Source organism: Silene latifolia, chromosome Y, assembly GCF_048544455.1.
Source record: "Silene latifolia isolate original U9 population chromosome Y, ASM4854445v1, whole genome shotgun sequence".
NCBI lineage: Eukaryota > Viridiplantae > Streptophyta > Magnoliopsida > Caryophyllales > Caryophyllaceae > Silene > Silene latifolia.
This window is the reverse complement of record NC_133538.1, coordinates 439988759-440003474: the sequence shown is the minus strand read 5'-3', so window position 1 is coordinate 440003474 and position 14716 is coordinate 439988759.

Genomic DNA, 14716 nt, shown 5'->3' with positions numbered 1-14716 from the left:
TGTAGGAGCTCGAATGTCGTGGCAGTTGCAGATCCGTGAAGGATCCGTTCCGAGGAGGAAACACGCGCTAGACGAGCTAGCAAGAAGAACAAAGGGAAGATGCATAAGGCAAAAGCAAGGGTAGGATGGTGTAACATCCCTCATTTTCGGCTAATTAAAAACTTATAATTATATACAATATTGAGCCAAAATAGAGAGACATTAAAATTAATATACAAAGTCTCTTAATTCAAATTCTTAAAATAAAATATACAAAGATAGAAAATGAAATAAAATTTTCTCAAAGTATTTACTAAAAATCTTGACTCGAAATCAAATCCTTTTGAACAGAAGCGGAAGTCACCTGAAAATAAGATCAGAAGACAGAAAGGAACTACCCCCATGACGAGTAGCCTAGAAGAGAGAAAACACGTCAGCCGGAAAGTTGAGTAACAGATAATACCTCAATATAAGCACCTAAATTTCGGTCATGGCGTGGAAACACAGACACGTAAAAAGAATAATAAACACAGAGAATAATAAAAACACTCCACATAACTAATCAGTATGTGCATTAAACCAACTCCGTTCTAACTCCATAATACAATACTCATTTCTCACCTTCATAAATAACAAAGTCTGAGCTCATTACTCCGTCTCATAATATAATTTTCCAAGTAACCACGTACTGTATTCTCATTGCCGACCCTAAACCTACGACAAGGGGTGAGTGAACTGACGGATAAGACCGCGAAACAATATTTTCACCTTAATGGCAATTCCAATCTCATAACATAACTCAATAACCAGGGTCACTCTGACCCGTAAACACAATATGGCACAAAGGCGCCATAACTCAATACCAGTAACCAATCTCAATAACAATATCTTCAAAATTCAAATAACTGTGCTCAACACTTAGAGTAAAACTCTAAGCTACTCACCCACGAGCTGAGACCAAAGAATACGACAATTAAAATACAATATAAATCCATTATCCAAATCTCAACTTGAAGCCATTAAGAGTACATACACTAAATGTCTAAATCTCTCATATATCACATACCAAACACCGAAATGGATCCTCTCCATTTCCTCTCTCTCCATTTCCTCTCACAAACTCCTTAAATAATTATTTCCTCTTTCACCCTCATTTTCCTTTATTTTTATGCATAAATTTAGAACCGTTAGATGTTGTCAATATGCGATCCGGGCCATTAATAGGTACTTGTCTCTCCATTTCTTTTGAGGAAATGGAGAGAAAATGAGCTCACCAAACACACTAGTGTATCACATCAATCTTGGTGGGCATTCACGTGCCAAGGCTCTTAAACATTAGCAAAGGAGAATACATTGAAACAACCAGGAGCAACCCAAATGCTAATAATGACGAGAATCACAAGATGAACTATTAATCCTCCATAATCATATAATCATGTAACTACACTGAACCTACGCAACCCGGCAAAATCATAGCTCCCCTGATTCAACGCACAAACAACCCAAATTCTTATGCCCTCATCGATAACCCAAATTAAGTACCATCGCACAATCTCGTGCAATTCAACTACCTAGAGTTTAAAAGCTGATAATCCAACCCATCTCACAAATAAAATAATGAAATGAAGAAAATATACATATATACATACGATAACAATAATAACATAATATACCCAACCAAATTTAAGCACCACACAAAACATATAGACGGCAATTAACACATGTAACATACAACCCCGAACGATAATAACAATATTAGGGACGGTAAAATCGTGTTACCTTCAATCTGGGAGACCCATCCGAAATTCACATACAATATGCTCGAAAATGACCCAACAAGCTCAGACATGAGATAGTTCAACAAAGTTGATGACGCGTGTGGAGGTAATACTATCGTACGGATTGGTTGCAGAATAATAGAGAGTAGGACAAATTTCAATTATGTAATTAATTATGATGATGGCACTAATTTGATGGACTATAAATAGATGATGAATGTGGACAAGAGCAAAAGATGACCGCTACACAGGTAAGGAAACAAATTAGGAATATAGCTTAAGAGGGTAAATGTGGGGACAAGAGAACGGACTAGAATAAAGGGTTAATAAACCTTCCTTTTTTTTTCTTTCAAAAAATCCTATACTAACAAATTATAGAAATTAAAAATTATAAACTTTAAAATATTTGGGATATTACAGATGGAGGAGTGAAGATCTTCGTCTCCTTTTATTATAATGTTGTACCAGTGCTTGTGTGTATCGTTATTATGCCGTATTAGTTATGTATTGTGTGCTTGTGTGAGTTAGTTTTACTATGTAAAATGTCCTAGTCGGCGGCTCTAGCTTTACAAGTCGTGGACTCTTTTAGCCTCTTATTGTTGCCAAGTTTGTAATTCCACCTATTATTAATTAAATAAGAGGATTACTATTGTTGAAAATGTTATGAACATTTGTCGGTCTTCATCCATTTTGTAAAGATAATTCTGTTTGAATTATCTTAAACTTGCACATGTGAAGGGGAGTTTATTGTGATAAAGGAGAAAGGCTTTTTTGTTTTTTTTTTCTTTTTTTTTTTTTGCTATGAGAAAAGGGGTATGTTTGTTTTTTTTGCTTTGAAGTTTGTATGGGTTGTATTATTATTTTTTTTTTTTTGTATGTGGTGGTGGTTGTGTCCTTCTTGTGTAAAAAATGACTGCCTACGTATTCACCTGAAAGGATGAAATCAAAACGTGCTCGTAGTACAGGTTGTGTCTTTTTGTTTGATGTTTGGTGGATGGTTGCGTACTTCCTGTGTAAGAAAGGATTGCCTACGTATTCGCCAAAAGAGGTGAAATCAAACCATGCTTACAACTCATGTGGTTTTTTGTTTGTGCATATGGATGATGCTCTTGACAGATCAAAAGATGTTGGAAATGTGGTAAGGTGTCGTAACTTAGACTCGATAAACATACAATTTCAAATCAGAACTTTCGAGGAATTGACTTGATAATTAGGTGCAGTTGTTAGGAAGGGTTATTGGTGCTGGGTTGTTGCCACTAGTCGTGAAACTAGGGGTGATTGTTGGTGCTAAGTTTTATGGGCAGTATTTCTTGAGTTGGTTTAGGCCGTTTGATTTTATGAAGTCTTCCCCGTCTAGGTCACTCAATTTCACTACACCCTCCGAAAGTATTTTCTTGACATTGTATGGTCCTGCCCAATCAGGATTTAATTTCCCCCTCGGATCGACAACATCCTCGAACTGACTTGAGGACCAAGTCGGCTTCTCTGATGTTTCTGGGTTTGACTTTCTTGTTGAATGCTCGTTGTATAAGTCATTGGTATAGCTAGAAATTGTGAAAGGCGTTGAGTAACCATTCATCGAGGAGGATGAGTTACTCGTACCTTTGACGCATCCTTTCTGCCTACGAGACTTGGCTTTCTAATAGAATGCGTGGAGACATGACTTCTAGCTGTACCGGTTTTACTACCTCCATACCGTATGCTAGGTGAAAGGGTGTTGCACCTATTAGTGTTTGAATGGAGGTTCGCTATCCCCAGTATGCGAATGGGTGTTTGCTCGGCCAATCGCGGTAATTGTTCTATATTTTCTTGATGATTATGACAAGTGTTTGCTGCCTCTACTCCTCTGTTGTTTTAGGGACAGTAGGGAGATGAACGGTGTCATTTGAATTTATACATGTCTAACAAGGCTTGTGCTTCAGCTCGGAATGGGAGCCCTGGTCACTAATGATTTTATGGGGTACCCCATATCTGCAAATGATGTTGTCTTGGATGAACTTGACCACTTGTTTGGTGGTCAAGATTGCGTAGGATTGTGCTTCTACCCACTCTGTGAAGTAGTCGATGGCAACTAGGACAAAGGAATGCCATTTGGTGCCAATCGGATTAACTTTGTCGATGATGTCGATGCCCCTGGTCGAGAAAGGCCAGGGTGATGTCATGGTGTATAGGAGGGATGGTGGTATGTGTTGTATAATAGCGAAGATTTGACAATTGTTGTAATGTTTGACCTAGTTTCTGCAATCGGCTTCCATGATGGTCCAGTAGTAGCCTAATCGCATGATTTTTCGGGCTAGCATCCTTGCGTTCAGGTGAGGGCCACATTCTCCGTCGTGGACGTCTTCTTTCACTTTCTTGGCTTTGTTGTGATCAATGCAAAGAAGAAGGATCCCTTGGGATGCTATTTTGTAAAGTTGACTTTGGTTTATCACGAATTGTGCTGCAAGTAAAAGGATCGCTCTTTGTCTTCTTGGATCGGAGTTGGGAGGGAATTCATTTTTGGTTTTGTAGTTAAGGATAGCATGGTACCAAGGTTCGTCATGGTTTTTCTCGTCGTTTTTGATGGCGCGGATGTGAGCTGGGTCACTTCTTCTTTGGACGCAAAATTATCGTGGATATCATGTCATCAGGTAGGTTGATGAGCGAGGCATGTTTTTCTAGGGCATCGGCAAATTGGTTTTCTTCTTTAGGCAAGTGGAAGTAGTCAATTTGGTCAAAAAATTCGGCTTCTTGATTGATTTTTTCTTGGTAAGGTGTAAGGCTGTCACTTCGGATTTTCCATGATCCGGACACTTGATTGATGAGGAGCGAGGAATCACCGTGGATCCTCAATCTTTTGATGCCAAGTGTTATGTCTTCTTGAAGGCCGATAAGGCACGATTCGTATTCGACGCCGTTGTTGGTGACGACGAAGTCTAGCTTGACTGAGATTGGAATGTGTGCTCCTTCTCGAGATATCGGAAGGATTCCTAGTCCAAAGCCTCTCAGGTTGGATGCACCGTCGAAGTATGGTCCCATGCGTCGGTGTCGGCAATAAGGATGTCTTCGTCAGGGAGTGACCAAGTGTAGGTCGTTGGATCCCCGTTAACGAGGTTTTCTGCTAGGAAATCGGCAACAACCCTTTCCTGGATGGCTTTGAGGGGCACAAACTTGAGGTCGAACTCAGATAGCATGAGTGTCCATCCGAACATTCTTCCGTTCAATACGGGGTTTTCCGAAGATGTACTTGATGGGGTCCATATTGGAGTAGATGTGAACCGTGTAGCCGAGCAAGTAATGTCGTAGCTTCTTTGTGGTTCATACCTAGGCGAGGCATGTTTTCTCCAATTGGGTGTATTTGGTCTCATAGTCGATGAACTTTTTGCTGATATAGTATATGACTCGTTGTTCGCTGTTAACTGCCTGTGCTAGCATTGCTCCCATGGCAGTTTCGATGACGATCAGGTATAGAGATAGGGGTGTTCCTTGTTGTGGCGGCATAAGGACAAGAGATTTGGCTAGTATTTCCTTTATCCTATCGAAGTCATTTTGATAATCATCGTCCCAATCGGTGTGATCGGTGACGTGGAGCATTTTGAACATAGGCTCGCAAATCATATTGGACTTGGCTATGAAGCGGCTGATGTATTGAACTTCAACCAGGAATCCCCGAATTTCCTCTCGTTTTTAGGCCAAGGCATTTGTTGGAGAGCTTTGATTTTGGTTGGATCGATTTCGAGCCCTCTTTTGTTGACGACGTACCCCAAGAGTTTTCCGGAGGTGACCTCGAATAAATATTTCTGAGGATTTAGTCTCATGTTGTATTTTTGAAGATGGGCGAAATTTTTTCCGAAGGGCGTCGATGTGGCCATCTCGTTCTTTTTATTTCACGATCATGTCGTCGACGTATACCTCCACTTCCTTATGCATCATGTCGTGTAGGAGAGTGGTGGCGGTTCTCTGATAGGTTGCTCCGACGTTGATTAAACCGAAGGACATGACAATGTAGTAGTACGTGCCCCCACTGCGTAGTGAATGCAGTTTTGTGCATGTCCTCCTAGGCCATTTTGATTTGGTTGTACACGGCATAACCGTCCAAGAATGATAAATGATAATGCTAAGGTCGTATCACCTATATCAAAATAAACCTAAATTACTACTAACTAATAGCAAGCGGTAACAAGGGTCGAATCCACAGGCAAGTGATGTAATTGTTCTAGTTTGTTGATATTTAAGTCCGTCTTAAAGTAACCGTTTCTTGAAGGGTTGTTTGATTGATTTCTATAAACTAATTGCAATAAAGTAAATAAGGTGAATTCAATAATATTAAAAAGTCGAGGGATGAGGTTCACTAGGTAGTTATTCGGGGGTGTGATTTAACTCGTTGATAGAGCAATTTATGTTGTTTAAGGCCATATGATCGATTGATTCAAATATGTCCTGTAGGACTAAACTTAATATGTTGTCGCTACCATTAAGTCAGCCTATTCAATTGTCGTAGCCTATATTAGTCTTATTCCGGTCGGTATTAATCTTAATTCGTAATACTAATTAACTAATCCTCGCCTGTAATTAATCAATTAGGTTTAAGATAACAATTGAACAACAACCAAAAGCAATTTAACTATCAATTCATTATATAATCCCCTTTTAACAACCTAGATCCCCATTCACCCTAGATAAGAAATATAGCTACTCATGATAAGAGAATTAACAACAATAATAACAATTAAAGACATAATTGAAAGCATGTCAAGATGAATAACAAGCAATTGAATGAACTAGAACTTTGAATTAATAATATCTGAGGAAAGATTAACAATGTCGTAATTAAAGAATGCTTAGATCCGAAATAATAGCAATTAAACTAAACTAACGAGTTTTGAGGGGTTTTATTGTAAACTGGCGTAACTAGGTAAAATAAGACGTAAAAATATAATAGGGCACGATTTGGGTATTTATACTAAACATAAAACGATTTAGGAAACTTACGTGCAAAGTCATCAGATCAGTGTATACTCGATCAAGTCCATGCATACTCGATCGAGTACACCACCACTCAGTCGAGTCTAAGAGGACTCGGTCGAGTACTCCATGCTTTAGCTCTTTTCTTCGTCTAATCATCTTGAATTCTCTTCCTTTATTTGTTTGGATCTCCATGCCATGCTTCATATATTCCTTCATGTCATCTCCGCAGTGCTACATTTTATTCATTTGCTCCACAAAATACAACATTCCTGCATGAAACACCAAATATTAGAAATACAATATTGTAATATAAATGGCATATAAATAATGTAATTTAGCACGAAAACCCTATCAAAAATAACAAAGGGGAGGCATAAATGTGTATATAATTATGACTCATCAAACTCCCCCAAACGATCGCTTTGCTTGTCCCTAAGCAAAGTATCACACAATACAAAAGGCAATCATACAAATGGTGAATGAATATCACTGAGCTAATGTGTAACACCCGCGAATTTTCCGTATTGGCATTTATAATTTTATTAGCCGTTTTATTATTTTATTTGTATTTTAAATCTGTTTTTATAAAAAGTTGGCTTTACATGTAAAATAATAATAATAATCGTCTTAGGTGTGTAGTAGGCTTTGAGACGTGTTTTTAGTGAAAATCGACTCAACTAATGTTGGTGGGCATAGTATGCCTTATGGGCCTTTTCTCCTTCTCTTTTCTCTTCATAAAACCCTCACATAAACACCTCACAACTTCATCTCCCTTATTATTTTTCTGAAATTCTCCTCTCAACAAACACCATTAACACTCATCTTCCATCAAAATCTATATTCATCATATCTCGCTTAATTCTTCACCAATTGGAACCATTTTCGCACCATTCTTCTCTTTATCTCGCCCTCCTTCTTTCTAGGTAAGAAAGGTCCAACCTTTCTAAGTTTTTCTACAAATCCGTCTTTCTAGGGTTAGAGCTTTTCACTCTTTTCGTTGGGGTTTTTGTTGGGGATCAAGCTTGGAGGACTCGGGCATGGCTATTTGACGATTTGTAGTGCTAAAAGGAAACGGTGATATGTTACTCGACATTATGTTAATTTTATGTGTTTATATGTTGTAGTTTACTCTTGTGTTTGTTAAAGTTTGAATCTTTACATGGTTTACATGTTCATTGTTGGATAAATTGGTGTGTGAGACCGTCTTGTAGTTGTTTGAGGAATTTCTAGTCTTTTGTCACATGTTTGATTAATTTGATGAAATGGGTTGTTTACATGGGTTAATTAGAGAAAAATCCGTCTTAATCATACTTAGTTGGCATGTTTAATTATGTCATGAGATTATTTGTTGGAATAATATTTTAAATGATGAAGTTGGTAGTATTGTTGTTGTGAAATATGTCTAATGGTGATTTTGTATGTTGGTAAGTTGAGATCTAGCCTACTTGGGTGAAAAAGATGGAATCTTTATGTTGAGTTTACCTTATTAAGTCTTATTCATGAACATGGAGTAATTTATGAATGTTGTGTTGTGGATTCTTGTTTTTAATTGTATAATTGTTACTTGGAGGTTGATTATGTGCCAACAATGATGTTGGAGCAACTTTGGGTAAAATTGGTGGTGTGTTGGTTGAATTTCTTCATTATAAAGGTGTTATTTAAATTCTGGCGCAAATGAGCCGAAGCTCATCTTTGACAGAAATTTTGAGAAGAGACTTTTTAAATGCTGCAAAGTTTGAGCTTCAGCTCATTGTGGACAACTTTAATTTTAAGGTTGTTTTCTTAACAAGTGATTATCTACTTGGTTAAGTTAAGTGTTTTTATACGTTGTTTTGCATGATTTACTTCATATGTTTCTTAGTCTTGGTTCTAATGCTTATGAATGGTTCGGGTTTGGTCCCCACCCGGCTGGGAGTCCCATGATGGTTTTTCTTCACTTGTAACTTCTATTAATCATTTATTTAATTATACATCTTTCCTATGATTGGTAAATGGTCAATTTAGGACTTGTTTATGTTATGATCATGCAAATTATTGTCGCTCTTATTTGTGACTCGAGTGTGACATGTTACATAGTCTAACGACTTGTCATTTCTTATTTAACCCTTTCGGACATTTGGTTGCGATTATGTGTGCCATGTTTCCGGATTTGGTTATCCTTCCGCCTTTCTTCGGACCTTTGGTTACGATTATGTGTGCCATATTTCCGATTAGAGGTTAATCGACCTTTGGTTACGGCTATGTGTGCCATGTTTCGAGTCTTGGATGCGATATGTATATCGTTTGTCGAATCGAATGACGACCATCCCAAGAGCCTGGATCCAGGTTTAGACTAGGACCGTATTATCATCATCGTCCTACCAGGAGGTTGGAGTCTAGGTTGTTGTCTTGTTAGTCCATGCTACGTAAATGTCTTACACTTGTTGAGTCGAGAGTTTACGTCTTATATGGTTGTTTGTAAGAGCCTTGGTCCTATCGGATACTAGAGGTGAGATGCAAGCCTTCTAGTTGCGATATGATCGGCGAGATTGATGCTCCCATCCGTTCTTATGGTGAGATGCAAGCCATATGTGCGCATGTGACGTTAATAGCCATGTCCCGTGCAATGTTTGTTAGAAGATTTCGAAAGTAATTGCTATGGTTTTCAACTATATGTACTGCGATGATTGACCACTCGTTTATCTATCTCACATGACTTAGTACTAGTGTTGTATAATTTGGACAGTTGCATATGTCACATTTCATTGGAATTCGTGCTTGTGATTAACTAACCGTATCTATGTTCTTTACTTTACTTCACTTATTTAAATATGCCTATGACATGCTCATTTGTTATATTATCATGCTTTCTCTTATTATTCTAAAATGAATGATCCCATGCTTATTGTTCAAGTTAATTGAATCCCGTATTTATCATGCCTTGCCTTATTTGAGTTATTTGTTATTTTCATTTTTATATCATGTGGCTTGAAGAATCTTGAGTTACTCCCCACTGACTATTGTGTTTATGTTTATATGAATGACAGGTATTAGTTAGTGCATTTATGAGGTGAAGACATGTGTGAGCGAGCGAGTACCTTGACCGTTGGATTTTTGTCTGTCGTTACGCTTAGACTCGCCTCTTAGACTTGTTATTCGTGGGATATCTTTTTCCCGTTTATTTTGCTAGACTTGGTTTGTAATAATCTAAGTTTGCTTATTGTTTCTCTTATTTCGTTGTATTTGTGACTCTCGCTTGATAAAATTTTATTAGTAATAGGAAGTTTAAAATTTTCATAATTTACGCCTAAATTTATTAGTTATATTTTCCGCATTATCGCGGGGTGTCACAGTTGGTATCAGAGCCTATGTTGCTGCCGACACACACGTGTACCCTAAATTTAAATTTGAACTTGTCCTTGAATAAAGAATGAGAGATGGGTATAAATAAGGACCTAAGTTGGTAGTCTCTTTGTGTATTCCTCGTGGTAGGTTATACACATGTTTGTTGATTGTCAATTAATGATTTTTGTGCCCTTGGATCAGTAACCGTGAGCGTACCTATGTGGCGGTCAAGACTTGGTGCCTATCGCCGGATATTGCGGATTTATTCAACCTTTTGAAGAATGCTTCTACTTCCTCGAAGTTATTCCTCTTTCTTGGTGTACCTTTCCTTGTACTTTTACTCCTCGATGCTATTTCTCTTCTAAACTCTTTCTTACTTTACCTTTGAAACTAGTTTGGTACCCAACCGACCTATCCTTCGTTTCTTGTCTATCCTTCCATAATACCTCGTATATAGATCTCTCTCTCTCTCTTAAATAATGTAGCTACCCTTCCTGAAGATCCTTTCCTCCCTTGGAGTACCTTGTCATATATTTTTCCCTTATGCTTCTTTACTTTTTCGAAACTCTCCTCTTATACCTAGGAATCTACTTTTGTATATTTCCTTCTTATAAGACCCCTCATGTACACCTTCATTTTTGTCTTATGGAATGTTAACCTTTGTCGGATAAGTTGGCTTTTAAAGAAAATTGTTTGTAGTTGACCCATAACCCTTGTTTTCAGAGATTGTGTTGTTGGAGAAGCTTAGGTAGTGTTGTGAGACATACCTTGGTGATTCTTATGCCTAGTTGCTTGACATAAAGTGGGTGTGATCGATTGGTGGGATTCTTTGTGTAAACTGTGAGTTGTATATGTTACTAAGGTTATGGAACTTGAGTTTGTTAATCGTATTTGAGATTTGAAAGCTTAGTAGGTTGAGCGTTATTACTTTAGGAGTAATCATGGAGTAAGGTTCATGATGTGAGCTATGGAGGAAACACCCTTAGGATGTTGATGACCGTATGTAGATTGGTGTTGTGTTTCGACACTAGTTGGATATGAGTATAGCTTTGTTAGTAGTTTTGATCTTGTTTTTGTCGAAGTCGTTTGTGGGTGTTTAATGATTGGGATTTGTTGAATCATAAGTGTGGTGAAGTACTTTGTTTCGTGGAATATCTTAGAAGTAAAGTGACATAAGTTTATTTAGTAAATCCTTTAAAGTAATATGGTTGTAACATTGATTTTTAGGGATGTTTGAGGAACCGTTTAGGACGACATTGTTATTTGTGATTTGAGTATATGGCGTTTCCTTGTTGTCTAATTTCCCTTTCTCTTTGACTATTAGCTTTACCGTTCATACCTCTCTTTCTCGTTAGTTGTGTTTCCCTTTGGGATTGATTCTAGCGGCCTATAAAACTCTTAAGTTCTTTGACGTCCTAGTTCACTACTACAGATACAGGCTATAACAACGGTTAAAAACCGTTGTTCTACAAAATAGCGGACGTTGTTAAGGCGTCCGTTGTAAAAGGTTTTAACAACGGTTGGTTTTCTTAAGCAACCCGTTGTTAAAACTATTAACAACGGTTTTAAGTATAAAAACCCGTTGTGGAAAGTGTGACTCAATTTTGGTGGGAAAGTTATAACAACGGTTACTTTACAAAGAACCGTTGTTATAACTAAAGACAACGGGTTGTTTCTAAATAACCGTTGTTGTTTATTTTTACAAAATAAAAAAAAAATTAAATTAAATATTAATAGATGCATGCATAATTACGGGGCCCGTTATAATTCCGATGCATGCATTATTACTGCCATCCCTGCATACGAATGGACAATATATGGAATGAGAAGGGTTTACATAAGATTTGAAGCAGGGAGATAAGATGATTATGGCACAACTTCCTAAACATGCATATATTATATTAGTTAAAAAACAACTCAAAGGACACATTACTTAGTATAAATACATACATTATCTCAACCACCATTCCATTATCTCACTATCTTCAAACCCTAACTGCTAAAACAATCTCCAAACCCTAATTAATCTTTCAAACAACTCCAAAGTTCATCAACAAAATGAACGATTACATCCTTAAAACTCTTACTATGACCGAGAACAACAACAGCTTCATCCGCCGGTTGCTCCACATCGAGGACAGTTTTAGGAGCTATCTTGTGGATGCTCAAGCCGCACTCAAGGACGCCAAAAGAAATGGCTTGACAGAGCAGCAATTATTGCAGCTATATGACGATATAGCAACTGCTGAACGAAACCTCCAAATAGCTAAGGAGGAGAGGAGGGATATCATAGAAGAGAATAAGACTCTCTATGAAAATATAAGTATTGCATTTTTAGAAATGTAATTATTTTTAATTTATGTATATATATATATATATATATATATATATATATATATATATATTAATGAATTATTAATTAAGTTTATCATGCATTCCTCTCGATCATCTTGCTTCTTCTTTGTTTTATTTTATTTAATTTGTTTTACGAGATAATTAAGCGAATAACAACATAATAATGATCGATAAAAACCCATCATACATGCAAATGAAATAATTAAAAAAATAAAATAATGACGATGAAAGACGATGAAACCAACAAAGGTGGCGATTTAGATTTACCGATAATTAGAGAAAGTAAGAGACGATGAAACCAACAAAGGACGGCGAGATGATAAAGCGGCGATGAGAAAGAGAGAAAGAGACGATGAGAAAGTGTGTTTCCTGTGTTTGTGTTTGTGTTTGTCTGTGTTTGTGTTAGGTTATGTATGTGTTTTGTGGTCGTAATGATCGATCTGTGTTTGTGTGGTTTATAGTATGGAAAGTATTGACAACGGTTGTTAAACAACAACCGTTGTTAAATAAGTTTTAACAACGGTTGTAAAACAACAACCGTTGTTAAATAACTTTTAACAACTGGTTTAAAAATACCCGTTGTGATTACTTTTCACTAACTTTGCGCCAATTTTGCGCCAAATTATTAACAACGATTGTGCAAATTTGACCCGTTGTTAAAACTTATGACAACGGTTATATAACCATACCCGTTGTAATTAAGTTTATTAAAAATCTCGCCATACATTCTACAATGTCTATTGTGATTTTTGTGCATAAACGTTGTTAAAGGGGTGTTGTAGTTGCCTGGATTTGTAGTAGTGGTTGACCTTACCGTGACTTTTTACCTTAGAAGTTCATCATAGTCCTCATCTTGTTTTAGTTTCAATTCCATTATTGTGCTTTGTAATTATATGATGTCTATGTTGCTTTTCATTTTGTGCAATTTCTAACCAATTTGAGTTACCAGTTTGGGTTCATGGTTAAAATTTTATGTTACTTTGGCAAAACTTTATTTATTTTAAAGGTTTGAAAATGAAAGTTTGCTTTCAATTTGGTAGGTTCTTAGAAAAATTTGATTCTTTGTCGAAGTTTAATGTTACATTTTCAAAAACATGGATTTCATTTGGAGTTTGAGAATGGATATTTTAGTTTCAATTTAGCTTTTTCAAAAGAAAATTTGAGTGGTTGTCACTTTGATTTGGTTATGACGTTTGGTGGGATGTTAGGATTCATTATTGGAGACGTCTAATAACAAGTTTTGCGTTTATCGATGTATGATTTTGTATTTAACATTGTCTTTGACTTGGAAAGTTTGCGTTCTTGTGTGCACAACAAGAGCAATTTTGTTCCAGGAAAGGAGACTTATACTTTTGAAAACTCTGCATAAATATTTTTTTGGAAGAATTTTGATTTTGGATTTCTGCAAAGGATTTGGTATTCGTTACGTAGACTCATCTCTTAGACTTGTTATTCATGGGATATCTTTTCCCCCTTTATTTTGCTAGACTTGGTTTGTAATAAACTAAGTTTGCTTATCGTTACTCTTGTTTCCTTGTATTAGTGACTCCCGCTTGTTAAACTTTAACTAGTAATAAAAGTTTTAAAAATTTCATAATTTCCGCTTAAATTTATTAGTTATATTTTCCGCATTATCGCGGGGTGTGACATAATGTTTAATGCATATACAAATCCTAAGCTATCCATATTTATAACAACGTAATGACCAAGGTGTACCAATAAAACAAATTCAAAGGCACGGGAAATAGAAAACGCAGCTCAAGTCTCATGTCACCGTACTATAGACGAATGCCAAATACCTTTCGATCTTGCAAGACAAATTAGTCGGATTCTCGCGGATTTCACTCATGCACTTATAAGTATGTAAAGGTGAGTTGTATGTGAAGATCGAAAGAAGTAGAGCACTCACTCGACTTATGAAACATGCATGCAATGTAATGTGATAGAAATTTCTCCAACTAATACGCATTTACAATATACACAAAAGTACGCGTATGGATATGTGAGGCTAAAACGGTAGTCGCAGTGCTAAAATCACAACCAAATCTATGATAATAAGCATAAATTAACCTAACTAGAGAAATCTTCTTAACTTTGACAACACATGAGAGCCAAAAGAATTACTCTCCAACAATGCATTAGACTCCAGTAACCAACCTTCTGTTCCCTTAACAATTGACAATGAAGCATATGTTTTTTTCTTTTCTTTCACTTTTTTTCGAATTTCTTTTTTTTTTCTTGTTCTTTTGCTTTATATTTTTTCTTCTTTTTCCATCAGAAGGGATACAATACAATTGCTAAAAAATTATACTACACCCACAAATGACAATAAT